Below are 16212 nucleotides of genomic sequence, written 5' to 3' on the forward strand. Positions count from 1 at the left end.
ACCATACTGTCTTGATGATGACAGCTTTGTAATAGAGCTTTAAGTCTGGAATTGTTATGCCACCAGCTTTGGTTTTCTTTTTCAACATTCCTCTGGCTATTTGAGGTCTTTTCTGGTTCCATATAAATTTTAGGATTATTTGTTCCATTTCTTTGAAAAAAAAAATGGGTGGGATTTTTTTAGGGATTGCATTAAGTGTGTAGATTGCTTTAGGTAGCATAGACATTTTTACAATATTTGTTCACCAATCCAAGAGCATGGAACATTTTTCCATTTCTTTGTGTCTTCCTCAATTTCTTTCATGAGTACTTTATAGTTTTCTGAGTACATATTCTTTGCCTCTTTGGTTAGGTTTATTCCTAGGTATCTTATTGTTTTGGGTGCAATTGTAAATGGGATCAACTCCTTAATTTCTCTTTCTTCTGTCTTGTTGTTGGTATATAGAAATGCAACTGATTTCTGTGCATTGATTTTTATATCCTGACACTTTACTGAATTCCTGTACAAGTTCTAGCAAATTTGGAGTGGAGTCTTTTAGGTTTTTCACATAAAGTATCATATCTGCAAAGAGTTATAGTTTGACTTATTTTTTGCCGATTTGGATGCCTTTAATTTCTTTTTGTTGTCTGATTGCTGAGGCTAGGACTTCTAGTACTATGTTGAACAGCAGTGGTGATAGTAGACAGCCCTGCCATGTTCCTGACCTTCGTGGAAAAGCTCTCAGTTTTTCTCCATTGAGAATTATATTCACTGTTGTTTTTCATAGATGGCTTTGATGATATTTTGGTATATTCTCTCTATCCCTACACTTTGAAGAGTTTTGATCAAGAAAGAATGCTGTACTTTGTCAAATGCTTTTTCAGCAACCATTGAGAGTATCATATGGTTCTTGTTCTTTCTTTTATTAATGTATTATTTTATGATTTTAAAATGTATTGTATCACATTGATAGATTTGTGGATGTTGAACCAATCTTGCAGCCCTTGAATAAGTTCCACTTTGTCTTGGTGAATAATCCTTTTAATGTACTGTTGGATCCTACTGGCTAGTATTTTGATGAGAATTTTCGCATCTGTCTTCATCAAGGGATACTGGTCTGTAATTCTTTTTTTTTTTTTTTTTTTTGATGGGGTCTTTGACTGGTTTTTGGATCAAGGTAATGCTGGCCTCATAAAATGAGTTTGGAAGTTTTGCTTCCATTTCTCTTTTTTGGAACAGTTTCAGGAGAATAGGAATTCCTCTTTAAATGTTTGATAGAATTCCTCTGGGAAGCCGTCTGGCCCTGGGCTCTTGTTTGTTGGGAGATTTTTGATGACTGTTTCAATCTCCTTACTGGTTATGGGTCTGTCCAGGTTTTCTATTTCTTCCTGGTTCAGTTGTGGTAGTTTATATGTCTCTAGGAATATATCCATTTCTTCCAGATTGTCAAACTTGCTGGCGTATAGTTGCTCATAATATGTTCTTATAATTGTTTGTATTTCTTTGGTGTTGGTTGTGATCGCTCCTCTTTCATTCATGATTTTATTTCTTTGGGTCCTTTCTCTTTTCTTTTTGATAAGTCTGGCCAGGGTTTATTAATCTTATTAATTCTTTCAAAGCTCCTAGTTTCATTGATTTGTTCTATTGTTTTTTTGGTTTCTATTTCATTGATTTCTGCTCTGATCTTTACTATTTCTCTTCTCCCACTGGGTTAGGCTTTCTTTGCTGTTCTTTCTCCAGCTCCTTTAGGTGTTAGGTTGTGCGCTTGAGACCTTTCTTGTTTCTTGAGAAAGGCTTGTACTGCTATATATTTTCCTCTCAGGACTGCCTTTGCTGTGTCCCACAGATTTTGAACCATTGTGTTTTCATTATCATTTGTTTCCATGAATTTTTTCAGTTCTTCTTCAATTTCCTGGTTGACCCATTCATTCCTTAGAAGGATGCTCTTTGATCTCCATGTATTTGGGTTCATTCCAAATTTCCTCTTGTGTTGAGTTCTAGCTTCAGAGCATTGTGGTCTGAGAATATGGAGGGAATGATCCCAATCTTTTGATACTGGTTGAGACCTGATTTATGACCCAGGATGTGATCTATTCTAGAGAATGTTCTGTGTGCACTAGAGAAGAATGTGTATTCTGTTGCTTTGGGATGGAATGTTCTGAATATATCTGTGACGTCCTTCTGGTCCAGTGTGTCATTTAAGGCCTTTATTTCCTTGTTGATCTTTTGCTTGGATGATCTGTCCATTTCAGTGAGGGGGGTGTTAAAGTCCCCTACTATTATTGTATTATTGTCAATGTGTTTCTTTGATTTTGTTATTAATTGGTTTTATATAGTTGACTGCTCCCATGTTAGGGGCATAGATATTTAAAATTGTTAGATCTTCTTGTTGGACAGACCCTTTCAGTATGATATAGTGTCCTTCCTCATCTCTTATTACAATCTTTGGTTTAAAATCTAATTGATCTGATAGAAGGATTGCCATCCCAGCTTTCTTTTGGTGTCCATTAGCAAGGTAAATTGTTTACTACCCCCTCACTTTTATTTTTCTAAGAGTTTATTTATTTATTTGACAGAGATCACAAGTAGGCAGAGAGGCAGACAAAGAGAGAGGAAAGGAAGCATGTTCCCTGCTGAGCAGAGAGCCTGATACAGGGCTCGATCCCAGGACCCTGAGATCATGACCTGAGCCAGAGGCAGAGGCCTTAACCCACTGAGCCACCCAGGCACCTCCACCACCCTCACTTTAAATCTAGAGGTGTCTTTGGGTCTAAAATGAGCTTCTTGTAGACAGCATATTGATGGGTTTTGGTTTTTTATCCATTCCGATATCTTGTATCTTTTGATTGGGGCATTTAGCCCATTTACATTTGGGGTAACTATTGAATGATATGAATTTGGGGCCATTGTTATGCCTATATGGTGACTATTACTGTATATTGTCTCTGTTCCTTTCTGGTCTACTACTTTTAGACTCTCTCTTTGCTTAAAGGACCCCTTTCAATATTTCCTGTAGGGCTGGTTTGGTGTTTGCAAATTTTTTAGTTTTTGTTTGTCCCAAAAGCTTTTTATCTCTTCTTCTATTTTCAATGATAGCCTAGTTGGATATAGTATTCTTGGCTGCATGTTTTTCTCATTTAGTGCTCTGAATATATCATGCCAGCTCTTTCTGGCCTGCCAGGTCTCTGTGGATAAGTCTGCCAATCCAATATTTTTACCATTTTGTGTTACTTCTTGTCCCGAGCTGCTTTCAGATTTTCTCTTTGTCACTAAGACTTGTAAGTTTTACTATTAGCTGATGGAGTGTGGACCTATTTTTATTGATTTTGAGGGGGATTCTCTGTGCCTCCTGGATTTTGATGCTTGTTCCCTTGGCTATATTAGGAAAATTCTCTACTATAATTCACTCTAATATACCTTCTGCCCCCCTCTCTCTTTCTTCTTCTGCTGGAATCCCAATTATTCTAATATTGTTTCATCTTATGGTATCACTTATGTCTCAAATTCTCCCCTTGTGGTCCAGTAGTTGTTTGTCTCTCTTTTGCTCACCTTCTTTATTCTCTGTCATTTGGTTTTCTATATCACTAATTCTCTCTTCTGCCTCATTTATCCTAGCAGTAAGAGCCTTCATTTTTTATTGCACCTCATTAATAGATTTTTTTATTTCAGCTTGATTAGATTTTAGTTCTTTTATTTATCCAGAAAGGGCTTTTATATCTCCTGAAAGGGCTTTTATTTCTCAGACAGAATTTCTCTAATATCTTCCATGTCTTTTTCAAGCCCAGCTAGCACCTTGAGAATTGTCATTCTGAACTCTATATCTGACATATTATCAATGTCTGTGTTGATTAGGTCCCTAGCCCTCAGTATTGCCTCTTGTTCTTTTTTTTTTTTTTTTTGTGGTGGGTTTTTCCACCTTGTCATTTTATCCAGATAAGAATATATGAACAAGAGAATAAAATACTAAAAGGGTGGCAAAGACTCCACAAAAATGTAAGCTAACCAAATCAGAAGAGACCCCAAATCAGGGGGAGAAGAAAAGAGGTAAAAGAAACTTTAAAAAAAAAAAAAATATATATATATTATATATATAACTTATAAATAAAATATAGTCACCTACTTGATTTAGGGTGTATTTTCTTCTCTTAGAGAAACTATCTCCCAAAATTTTAAAGAAAGAAAAACTTATATATATATATACAAAAATAAGGGTAAACACAATGAAGCAATGGAATATGACTGTAAAGATGAAAATTAAAAAAAATTCTAAAATGGAATTGGTAATATAAGTTGGTTGGAAAATGAAAGAAAAAGAAGTGGAGAGAATTTGCTCAGGCTGGAGGCTAAAACAAAGCCTTGTGCTATATATAGGGTATATTTTGATCTTTAAGAAGAAATTGTACCCCCAAATTTTTTAGAAGTAAAAAACCTATATATATACAAAAAATAAAGTTAGATACAATGAAGGATAAAATATGACTATAATAATGAAGGTTTAAAAAGATTTTTTTAAAGAATGGTATTATTAAAATAAACTAGTTTACAAACGTTAAAGGAGGAAAGAGGAAAATTAGAAAAAAATCAGAATAAGAAAAAAAAAATAAAGTTAAAAAAATTTAACTAACTTTGCAAGACTAAAGAATCATGGGGAGGAAGCCATGAAATCCGTGGTTGCCTTGCTTTCCCCTCCTCTGGAATTCCTCTGCTCTCCTTGATCAGTGACCTTGGTTTTGGCTGGATGTTCTTGCTGATTTTCTAGGGGAAGGGCCTGTTGCAGTGATTCTCAATTGTCTTTGCCTAAGGTGGAATTGGACCACCCTTGCCAGGGGCCAGGATAAGTAATCTGCTCGAGTTCGCTCTAGGGAGCTTTTGTTCCCTGAATGCTTTCTGTAGAGCTCTGGAGGACAGAAATGAAAATGGCGGCCTCCCAATCACCAGCCCGGAGGAGCTGAGATCTCGCGGCCCCACTCCTCAGTGCGCTCTCAGAGAAAAGTAGTTAATCCCTCCTGTCTCCCTGGTCTCTGGCCATGCTCTGAGTTTACTTGGCCTGTGACTGAGCATTTCTGTCTCTGGAGCACAGCCCTGTTTGGAGTGTCCAAACCCAGCAGATTCCTGCTGCATTGCTCTTCTGGCAGAGGAAGGTGAGTCTCCCCAGATCTGCCACTTGCAGGGTCCATGCTCAAAGAGCAGTGGTCTGAATGTGCTGCGGATACAGTTTAAGGTAAAGGAGTGAGGCTCTGTCTCCTTGGGTCTGTCTCTGTCGTCAGCTTCCCTGCTCCGATACTTGAGAGCTCTGCCACACTCAGACACCTCCGATCTTTCAGTGACCCCACGGGACCTGAGATCACACTGTCCCCGTGAGGGCTCCACCCTTCCTTAGCCTCTGGAGTGATGTCCCTCAGTGGAGCAGACTTCTAAAAGTTCGGAGTTTGTGCTCTGTTGCTCCACCACTTGCTAGGAGCCGGCCCCTCCCCCCATGGTCTATCTTCCCGTTGCTTCAGATTCACTTCTCTGCCTGTCCTACCTTTCAGAAAGTCATCAATTTTCTGTTTCTAGAATTGCTGCTCTTCTTCTGTTCAATCTCCTGCTGGGTTTGTAGGTATTTGGAATGGTTTGATAACTATATAGCTGAAGTCCTGTGACCTGATATCCTCTCAGTCTGCTACTCCTCCACCATCTTGACTCTTCTCCCTTTATAGCTGTTTTTAAAACAAGGACCCAACCGAGGAGCAAGCAGTGCATTTACTGGTTATGTCTCTTTGTTTTTATTTATATTTATTTATTTTAAAAAGATTTTATTTTTATTTATTTGACAGAGAAAATCACAAGTAGGCAGAGAGGCAGGCAAAGAGAGGGGGAAGCAGGCTCCCTGCTGAGCAGAGAGCTGGGTGCGGGGCTCAATTCCAGGACCCTGAGATCATGACCTGATATGAAGACAGAGGCTTAACCCACTGAGCCATCCAGGTGCCCTATTTATTTATTTTTGAAGATTTATTTATTTGCGAGAGTGAGAGAGAGCGAATGCACACAAACAGGGGGAGTAGCAGAGGGAGAGGGAGCGAAAATCCCAAATAGACTCTGCCCCAGCATAGAACCTGACTCAGGGCTTGATCCTGCGACACCTAAATTATGACCTAAGCTGAAACGAAGAGTTAGGTGCATATCTGACTGAGCCACCCAGGTGCCTTTGTTCGATCTCTTTAAATCTCCTTTAGGCTAGCCAGTATAGTTTAGCTTAATTATTATTGTTTTGTCCTTCACAACAATGACAGTTTTTGAAGTGTCCAGGTCACTTATTTTACAGAATGTCCCTCAATTTAGATTTGTTCAACAGCTTTCTTGAGATTCAGCTGGAACGTTTGCCTACAGCAAGATATGCAGTAATACTTTCATGATGTTTTGGCCATTCAGTGTGATACACAAAAGGGCACATGATAATGGTTTGTCCAGTTATTACTGAAGTTTAATCATCTTGCAATCTGTTGTCTGCTGTGTCTCAGTAAATTCTGTTTTCCATCAGTCTTTCATCTGGTAGTTTTTTTTTTTTTCTTATTTTTTTTAAAAGATTTTTATTTATTTTTTTGTCAGAGAGAGAGAGAGAGAGCATGAGAGCGAGCACAGGCAGATAGAGTGGCAGGCAGAGGCAGAGCGAGAAGCAGGCTCCCTGCTGAGCAAGGAGCCCGATGTAGGACTCGATCCCAGGACTCTGGGATCATGACCTGAGCCGAAGGCAGCCGCTTAACCAACTGAGCCACCCAGGCGTCCCTCATCTGATAGTTTTAATATCCATTCATAATTATGGCCCGAGTCAGTTCTGACTGTGGTAGTTATAAAATGATAGTACTCAATATCCATCATCTTTATATATTTATTTGTTGACATTCTTCTGTCTTCTCTCTTCCCTTTCTTGTTTGACATGTCCCCATTTAGTGAGCACTTCCTTTTTGGCACAAGGAGTTGTTCAAAACTCAGCTTACACTTTCTTTGTTCACTTTATACTTTCCCTGAACATTTTCCCAGGGAGTCCTAGTTCCTTTTAAGGGACAGAGTATTTAGAAACCAAGATCTAGGCCTGGGTGTAGAATATTTCCATCATCCCGAGAAGTTTTCTTCTGTCTCATTCAAGTCTAGTCCCTTACCCTCACCTCAGTCCCAAGCAAATACTTCTTACCTTTCTGTCACCATAAATTAGGTCAAATTCTTCCCCAAGGTTTCATATAATTGGAATCATGTTGTAAATTCTCTTTTGTGCCCACCTTCTTTTGCTCAGTCTGTTACTATTTTGCCCCTGTGTATTGTTGTGTAGTGTTCCATTGCATGGATATACCAGTGGTATAACCCTTGGATTGCTTCCATTTTTTGGCTACTATGAATAAAACTGCCATGAACATTAGTGTCAAAGACCTGTGAGGACATAGCTTTTCATTTCTCTAGGGTAAATACAACGTGTGGAATTGCTGGGTCATATGGTAAGTGTAAGTATGTTTAATTTTATAAGAAGAAGAAATAGCCAAATTGTTCTCCAAATGGTTGCACCATGTCTACCATCAGTGAATGAAATTTTGGATGTTCCATATCTTCATCAACACTTGGTATTGTTGGCATTTTTAAATTTAACTATTCTAACTGGTGTCTGGTGTGTAGTGTTGTGTGAAATATGCTTTTATTTTGTATTTCTCTGTTGACTAATGATGTGGAGCATCTTTTCATATATGTATTGGCATTTGTATATTTCTTTGAAGTTTGTGTACATATCTTTTGCTTATTTTTAAATTAACTTTTTTGGCTCTTTCTTAATTATTGTATTATAAGAGTTTACTATATAACCTGGATATATTTTCTTTTTGTTCACATAGATGTATATATATGTAATACAGTTTGCTTTTTAACTTTAAATAATATCTTTTGAAAAATAGAAGTTTTTCATTTTTTGAAGTCCAAAGTATTCGGGTTGGTTTTTGTTTTTGTTTTGTTTTGTTTTGGTCGTTTGTGTTTTGTGTCCTAGCCAAAACAATTTTTGCCTACCTTAGGTTAATAAAGATTTTCTCCTATATTTTCTTCTACAGTTTTATAGTTTTAGCTTTTACATTTAGTTCTATGTGCCACTTCAAGTTAAGTTTTATGTATGGCATGAAGTCAGTACATTTATTCTATTTAATACCCAGTTGTTCCAGCATCATTTGTTGCAAACACTATTTTCCCCCATTGGATTGCCTACCCTTTGTCAAATCTCAGTTGATCATGTATGAGTGAATCTATTACTGTACTCTTTATTCTATTCCATTGATCTCCATGTTTATTCCTATCCCAATACCTCATATTCTTGATCACAGTAATCTTATTTTTTTAAGGATTTCACTTATTTATTTTTGTGAGAAAAAGAGAGTGAGAGAGAGTATGGGGGGAGGGGCAGAGGGAGAAGCAGGCTCCCGCTGATCAGGGAGACCAAGGCAGGACTTGATCCTAAGACCTTGTGATCATGACCTAAGCTGAAGGCAGACACTTAACTGACTGAGCCATCTAGGTGCCCTGATCATTGTAACTTTAAATTAAGTTCTGAAATCAGGTGGTGGAAGTCTTCCAACTTTGTTCCTCTTTTTCAAGATTGTTTTTGGCTGGTTTTCTTTTTTCTTTTTTCCTTTTTTGTGGAGTTTTTTTGTTTGTTTTTTGGTTTTTTTTTTTGCTTTTCCATCTACATTTTAGAATCAGCTTGTTAGTTTCTACAAATAGACTTGCTAAGATTTTGATTGGTTTGATTGGGATTGTCTTGAAAGTATAGATCTGTTTGGGGAAAATGACAGTTAACAATATTGGCTTCCAACTGGTGCATATAACATAACTCTCCTTTTTTTTTAGGTGTTTTTAAAATTTGTTTTGGTTATATTTTATGGTTTTCTTTGGCTAAGTTATGTAAATATTTATTTATCACTAAGTATTTCATGTTTTTGGTGCTAATGTAAATGATGTTTTTAAAAGATTACTATTTCCAGTTGTTTTATTTTTTTAACCTTCTCATTTGTTTTTATTATTTTTGAATTTATTTTTTGAATTTATTATTTTCAATATATAAATATATATTTATATTATTTTTAAAATATATATTATATATATTACATATAACATATATAAGATATAAATAAGTATATATTATTTTGAATATATTGAGAAATATATTCAACACCATTCAACACCATTCAAAGGTAAAAACTATTAAAAAGGTGTGCTTAGCAGTCCTGTTCTATCTCCTGCCCTTCTTGCTCTTTCTCATCCACTGCCTATATGCAAAAATTTTATTAGTTTCTGTTTCAATCTGTGAAGGTAGAATTGCTCTAAAAGTCCAAACACTCTAGAAATTTGGTTTTGGTGGGGGCCACATTTTAGACTCAACATAGAGCTTTTTAGAAAATGGGGAGGGGTTCTGACACTTTTCATTTTTTCTTGGAGGTAGAGGTGATGACCCACAGTGGCCGGTTAAAAGAACAGACTTTTCCTGAAACATATATTACATAATTGGTGAACTTAATTTCTGGCAAGAGAGTTGTCCTATAGGACTTTTGGAAGTATTTTATATTTTCATGCTTGTTGCAAAATGTAAATACGGTAGTCCCCTCTTATCCATGGTTTCATTTTCCAAGGGTTCAGTTAGCAATTGTCAACCGGTATCTGGAAGCAGATGATCCTATTTCTGATGTAAGGTCAGAAGGTCAGTGGGAGTTTAAAGTTACCTATGTCATTTACCTCATTTCCTCTCATCATGTAGGCATTTTATCATCTAACATCATCACAAGAAAGTTAAGTACAGTTCAGTAATAAATTTGGAAGGAGACCACATTCACAGAACTTTTATTATTGAATATTATAATTGTTCTACTTTATAATTACTGTTGTTAATCTCTTACTGTGCCTAACTTGTAATTAAACTAGATCATAGGTACATATGTATAGGACGAAACATAGTTATGTATAAGGTTTGCTACAAACTATGAATTCAGCCATTCACTGGAGGTCTTGGAAGGTATTCCCTGTGAGTATAATGTATATATAATCTGTCTTTTAGGAAAATAATAAAAATTAATAAGGTCAAAAGACAAGAGCAATAGTTTATTCGTCCTGTTTGTTAGCCACAAGGAGATGTAGTAGACATGAGAGGGACTCATCATTTCTGATTTTGTAGACATATGGGCTACTTGGCACTGTTTCTCCTGTCCTTCTGAGTGCATAGTGGATTACATCTCATCTCCTTGAATTGCAGCTGTGTGAAATATGAGTGGAAATAACATATACTTTCAAGTAAACATTTAAGGAAACGTTTCAAGGAAACATTTAAGGGCTGGAGCAAATTGTCTCTTTTTATCTCCTTCCCCCTGCTGCTCTGAATAATGTGTTTCAGATGGTGGAGCCTCTGTGTCAGCCTGGGTCCCTGATCGAGGGAGCCTGGAGCAGACACCCCTCTGACATGCAACAGGTGTATAATTTGAGTAAGAAATAAACCTTAGTCATTTTAAGCTACTGACAGGAGGGGTTATTTTGTGCTGCAGTGTAACCTACTTTTCCCTGATTAATACAGGAGAAATTTATTAATTTTATGGTGGATATTGGAGGTTGGGGGCTTTAGAGAAACTGAACCAAGGGTCTCCAAGAACAGATAGATGTGGAGATCATGAGTTCAGTTTGGATCCAGAACTAGTAATTAGCAACAATCCGTCTAAAAAGTGAAAAAGGCATTATAATATGGATTTACTGCTGTGGAAATGTAAATGAATTGAAAGTTTAGTTTCTTGTGATGGGAAGGAGCCTATGGAGAGGACATAGTTGAAGATACAGAAATGAGGGAAAATAATTGTTAATATGTCCTGTAGAAGGCTAGAAAGATGGGATCTCCAGAGCATAAGGGGTTAGATAGGAGGAGGAATGTTACCTTTCTTGGAGCAGGAGGAGGAAAGGTAGGTGCAGACATACGTGGGTTTATAGGTCTGCTGGGGGGAGCTTGAGGGATAATAACAACTGCTTAAGTGGGAACACTTAATGCTTCCCACCACGGCTGCTGATCCAAGTGCTTCGCAAATTATAACTCGTTCAGTCCTCCTCAAAACACTGCTATGTGATAATCTTTTATTTTTATTTATTTATTTTTAAAAGATTTTATTTATTTATTTGAGAGAGAGAGAGGGTGAGAGAGAGATCACAAGCAGTGGGGAGGGATAGAAGGAGAAGCAGACTCCCCCCTGAGCAAAGAGCCTGATACAGGAGTTGATTCAAGGACCCTGGGATCATGACCTGAGCTGAAAACAGATGCTTGATGACAGAGCCATCCAGGTGCCCTGTGAGAGATATTTTTATCCCCATTTTACAGTTGAAGAAACTAAAGAAGTTCTTGATAGGTGAATTCACTTTGTCTTAAAAGCTCAAGGTCATCTGCTGAGGTTGAAGGTGGAGGTACAACAGGAACAGCTTTTTCAAAAATCCATCCACCCTCACCCCTAAAACTATTTCACATTTAAAAAAAATACATATTTGACTAGGATGATGGATATTTTTTGAAACTTATGTATATTATAAATGAAAATACCTTTAAATAGCTTTGTCACTTTAGTCGACACGTAACCTACAACCCAAGTATGAATTGTGAGATTCTGTGCAAACTCAAGCTCCAGATCATTCTTTAAAACTCTTTACCCATCACATTGCTGCTCCTAAATCTCTCGTACAACAACTCCTGAGCTGCTACTGATGGCGGAAGTGTGGAACATTGGAGAGATTGAGCATGAGAGCGAGCCAGGAAAAACCAGTGTTTTCTTACACTGTCCAGGACCACCCAGTCCCTGTCTTTAAAGCTGTCTGCCCCGTCTAAAGCTTTTGTAAAACTGCCCATCTGTGTCAGAGAGGCCACTCTCTTCTCAGAAATCTTTTTATTCCTGTTTAGTCAAAGCTTCCCTCTCTTGACATCAGACTTTTTATGGTTTTTAAGTGCCTGTGCTTTCTTCTTTTATTTCTTCTCCTTTCACAATCATAAGGATTTCATCAGAATTTTGGGTTTTGATCTCCTGCCTGAGTGGTTGTTTCTTAAGAAATATGGGCGGTCCCACTTTCCTCCCACTAAATGGGTCTCATGTATCCGTTAAGGGAGTAAACAAAGAAAGTGAATATTGGTTCCAGAATTATAACAATTTAGACTGATCTGAATATCCTTTTTAGCATAAGTTGATACTGCTCTGGAGGGAGATTGTAGTGGTGGTTTCTGTTGTATGTAGGCGTAGGGATGGGATGCGAATCGCTCTTGCTGATGTAGACAAGACACTTGAGTTCTTCCATCCATGGAGGGTTCGCGAGATGAAGACTAGCCTAGGTGAGTCAGGGAGTTAGAAATGAGATCCCTGCATAAAAACAGGACTCCTGGAGGCAACTGGAGGGAAGTCTCAAAGGATTAATGAAATCCGCCCAAATGAGACGTCAATGGGAAGAATTGAGTACAATAGCCATGGTAGCTGAGACAGAGAGGGAATGAAAATGAGTTAATGTTTCTGTTGAACTAACATGTGACTGTACACTTGTGGAAATAGATTTTGGTTTGTAGAGAAATTATTTGGTAGAATTTTGTAAATGCCTCTATCAGAGTTGTGAATTATTAAGGAAAAAGTAACTGATGCCCTGGGTTTTAATTTTGCTGCCAGAAGCATAAAGTATCTTTGATGACTGCTCCTACTCAGAAGATGAGCTTAGCATTGTTTCATAAAGGTCTGAGTGGTTCTGCAATTTGCTTTTACCTTGCAACCCTATAGGGAAAGTTTTGGGTTTATAGATATATATTTTAAAGGTTATTTATTCGAGAGACACAGAGAGAGAGAGCATGAGCACGCAGGGGAGGGGAGAAGGAGGGGCAGGGGGAAAGGGATAGACAATCTCAAGCAGACTCCCCACTGAGTGTAGGCCTGGCCTCAGGGCTCAATCTCATGACCCTGAGATCACAACCTGAGACCCAACCAAGAGTGGGGCACTCAACCAACTGTACTGTCCAGGCACCTCGGGTTTTTGTATTTCAGGTCCGTTGACAGTGAACAAACTGGATGGCTCAGAGAATAAGAGGAGGGTGGCAGGGCTGGTTGAAGGCTGATTCAGGAAGAAACTCCCATGACTTTGGGAAGAGTCAGTCTGCAGCACCCGAGACTGTGTGTGGAGACTGGACAGTGAGGCTCTGGGTTTTGAGAGCGTCACTGAGTATCTCTCCAGGTGAGCCTGAGGTACAAGCAAAGGGCAGCTGGGTCTGCATCTCAGAGCTTCCTGGAGGTGATGGTGACCAGTCTGTCACTCTGTCAGCATTTTCACTGCAGAAGGAACATGGTTATCACGACAACCACTAAAACCCCTCCCCTCATTTTCCAAGCCCTGTATCATCTCCAGGAATTTTTGTATGATCTTAGGGAAACAGATGGGAAGACTTTCCCCCAAATACCCACCATCCTTCTAAACCATTTACACTGAATTTTCCATTAATCCTACTAGGTGAAGGTAGGTTGGAACCAAAACTGAAATTAATTTGATTTATAAAAATAAAAAAAATGAAACTTTAAGTCTTATTACTGAGCCTCATGAAGCAAATTCATACCTACTCACCTCTTTATAATTAAAACCTGTGGGAGTCAAATGAAAAGCTACTTGGCAAACAATGTTTTATAAAGCACTTTGCTTTTGAAGTATTATTTTTCAATGATTAATTACTTTCTCTCACTCTCTGTAAGAAAAAAAAATCCCAATCCCAAGTATATAGTGTATTCATTCAGTAATTTCCAGCCTTATAGTGAAACCAGATTATTCTGTTCTCTTTATTTTTTCCCTCTATCTTTGGACAGAGCAGTCTCTCTGTCATGTTCATTTGTTAGGTGATCTCAAGTGTCCCGGCCAAGCGAAGCCTACCAGCAATGCATTCATATGTTTAGGTATTCATTTATTTGCACTTTAATAGCACTTATTATAGGCCATATAAAGCTAGTAAGCATTTATAAATAACAGCTTATTAAACAGCCAGCCAGGTCTTGGCATATGGGTTATGTGGACACCCTCGCTTCTCTTCGCTTTCATCCTCCCTGTGTGAATATTTAGCTGGTGGAGAGAAGCCGTCAGTTTGGGTCTGATTTCTATTCTTCCAGCATTCCCTGCCCTCCTGTGCTTTGGTGTCTTTAAACATGCTGTCCCTTCAACCTGGAGCACCGTCCACACCTTTCTTCTTGAATACCCAGCTTTGATCATTCATCCTTCTGATCTTGGCTTGAGCAACAGCCTTTTTTGGGTGGCTCTCAATCTCACTTAGGATTCCCTGTTTTAGCTGAGGGTCCTGGGGCACCAAAGGACTGATCATATTTGTGTCCATCTGTGTCATTGTGTCTTCTTTCTTAGACTGTCGGCTCCATGGAACCAGGAACCTTATTTCTTATTTCTCTCATCCTCGCCTTCCCTTGTTCTGGAGTTTATGTTGCCTGGCACGTAATGGACACAAAACAAACTGATGTGGAATTACAAATAAATGTTATTCTCACATGTATTCTTGGATTTGTTATGGAGACCTCCAAAACTCAGTTTCTAGTTACCATGAAAAATAGCAGATGTTTTCTGACTTCTAAGACAAAGCTGGGGGTAGGTGTGACCCAACTCTTATTAAGAAGGATGGGCTGCAATTTGTTTCTTAGCTCATCGCATGTGGTAAGTTCATTGATGAGAGAACGGGCATTGAACTCCTTGACCACTTGAGCCAAGATAATAATACTGTTGAGAATCCATCCTCAGTTGCCCTTGTGGGGAAAAAACAATTATGTCTATCTGGTGTTGAGTTTTTCTTCGGATAGAATGTATTTTGGTGTCACATGAGTATTGAAAGAACTGGTTGGTCTATTCCTTGATAATGGAATTATCTAGGAATTTAAAAGACAAAATGTTGGGGTGCCTGGGTGGCTCAGTGGATTAAAGCCTCTGCCTTTGGCTCATGTCATGATCCCAGGGTCCTGGGATCGAGCCCCGAGTTGGGCTCTCTCCTCAGCGGGGAGCCTGCTTCCCTTTCTCTCTCTGCCTGCCTCTCTGCCTGCTTGTGATCTCTGTCTGTCAAATAAATAAATAAAATATATATTTTTAAAGATTTTTATTTATTTATTTATTTGCTTGCTCTCTGCTTGTGAAAGAACCATTTGTAAATATTCATTTATTCACTCATCCACAAGATAAAAATATTTTAAGCACATAATTTTTATTAGGCATTAGTAGCTTGGGCAATAATGACAAGAATTATGTGATAGGTACTTTACATAATGCATTATCTCTAATTCTTGCAATGACCTTGAAAGGAAGGTTGCATCAGATCCATCTTACAGACAAGTTGCTGGAGTTTGGGTTGCGTGTCCATGATAGCTCAGCAAGTCTGTGAGTGAGCCATGATTTGATCCCTGTCCCATCTGACAGTTTCCCTATTTTTCTATCTCTTCTCTTTTGTCCTAAAAACAGAGGGCACAAGATCTTCTACTTTGAAGTCCTTGATAAGCTTACAGTTCATTTTGGGTGGACATAAAGAAAAGTGAAACATGATCTGGTTACTTGGGTACTTGATTTGCTAAGTCTTCTTCTGGAAAAAGCATGTAGAGAGGAGAAATCAGAAGTTCCTAAATAAAAGTGTTCCACTTTTCTGTCCATACCAGATACAATAAATGGTATAACATACCCATTTGCCTCACAATCTTTTGTAGAGGAGTGAAGCTAATTTCAAACCACCAAGTCTGAAAAATCCCTGGAGAGCTGCGTTGTTCGTATTCCGTGTCAAATCTTCCGTTTGTCCTCAAAAGCCCACTGACGACTTCAGGTCAACAAACAAATAAACAAACAAAGAAACAAAAAACAGGAAAGGGATGGGTCTGTGTGGCTGTGAGCTGGCTGCTGATTTCCCTAGATCTCAGGGCACATCATTAAGTAGACAGGAAACTTGGCCTGTGGTGCGGGGGCAAGTTAGCAATTTTTGTTCCCACTCACAAATCAACCCGCTTCGCTTCAACAGAATGCTGCCTGAGGTCCTGCTCTGTGTCTCCACCTTCTTGTTTGCCTGGAGAGAGACTCCAGCTGCAGGCAGCGGACGCCATGAAGTGCCTTTGATTTCTTCTCCAGAGTACTGGGGCACACGTATTTGCTGGGGAGTCAACAGAGTTCTTAGTGTTGTAGTCATATTTTCCAATGCAGTAAGAAAGCCCATGTATGATTTTA

Source organism: Lontra canadensis, unplaced genomic scaffold (assembly GCF_010015895.1).
Source record: "Lontra canadensis isolate GAN:19392208 unplaced genomic scaffold, GSC_riverotter_1.0 scaffold9, whole genome shotgun sequence".
Taxonomy (NCBI): Eukaryota; Metazoa; Chordata; class Mammalia; order Carnivora; family Mustelidae; genus Lontra; species Lontra canadensis.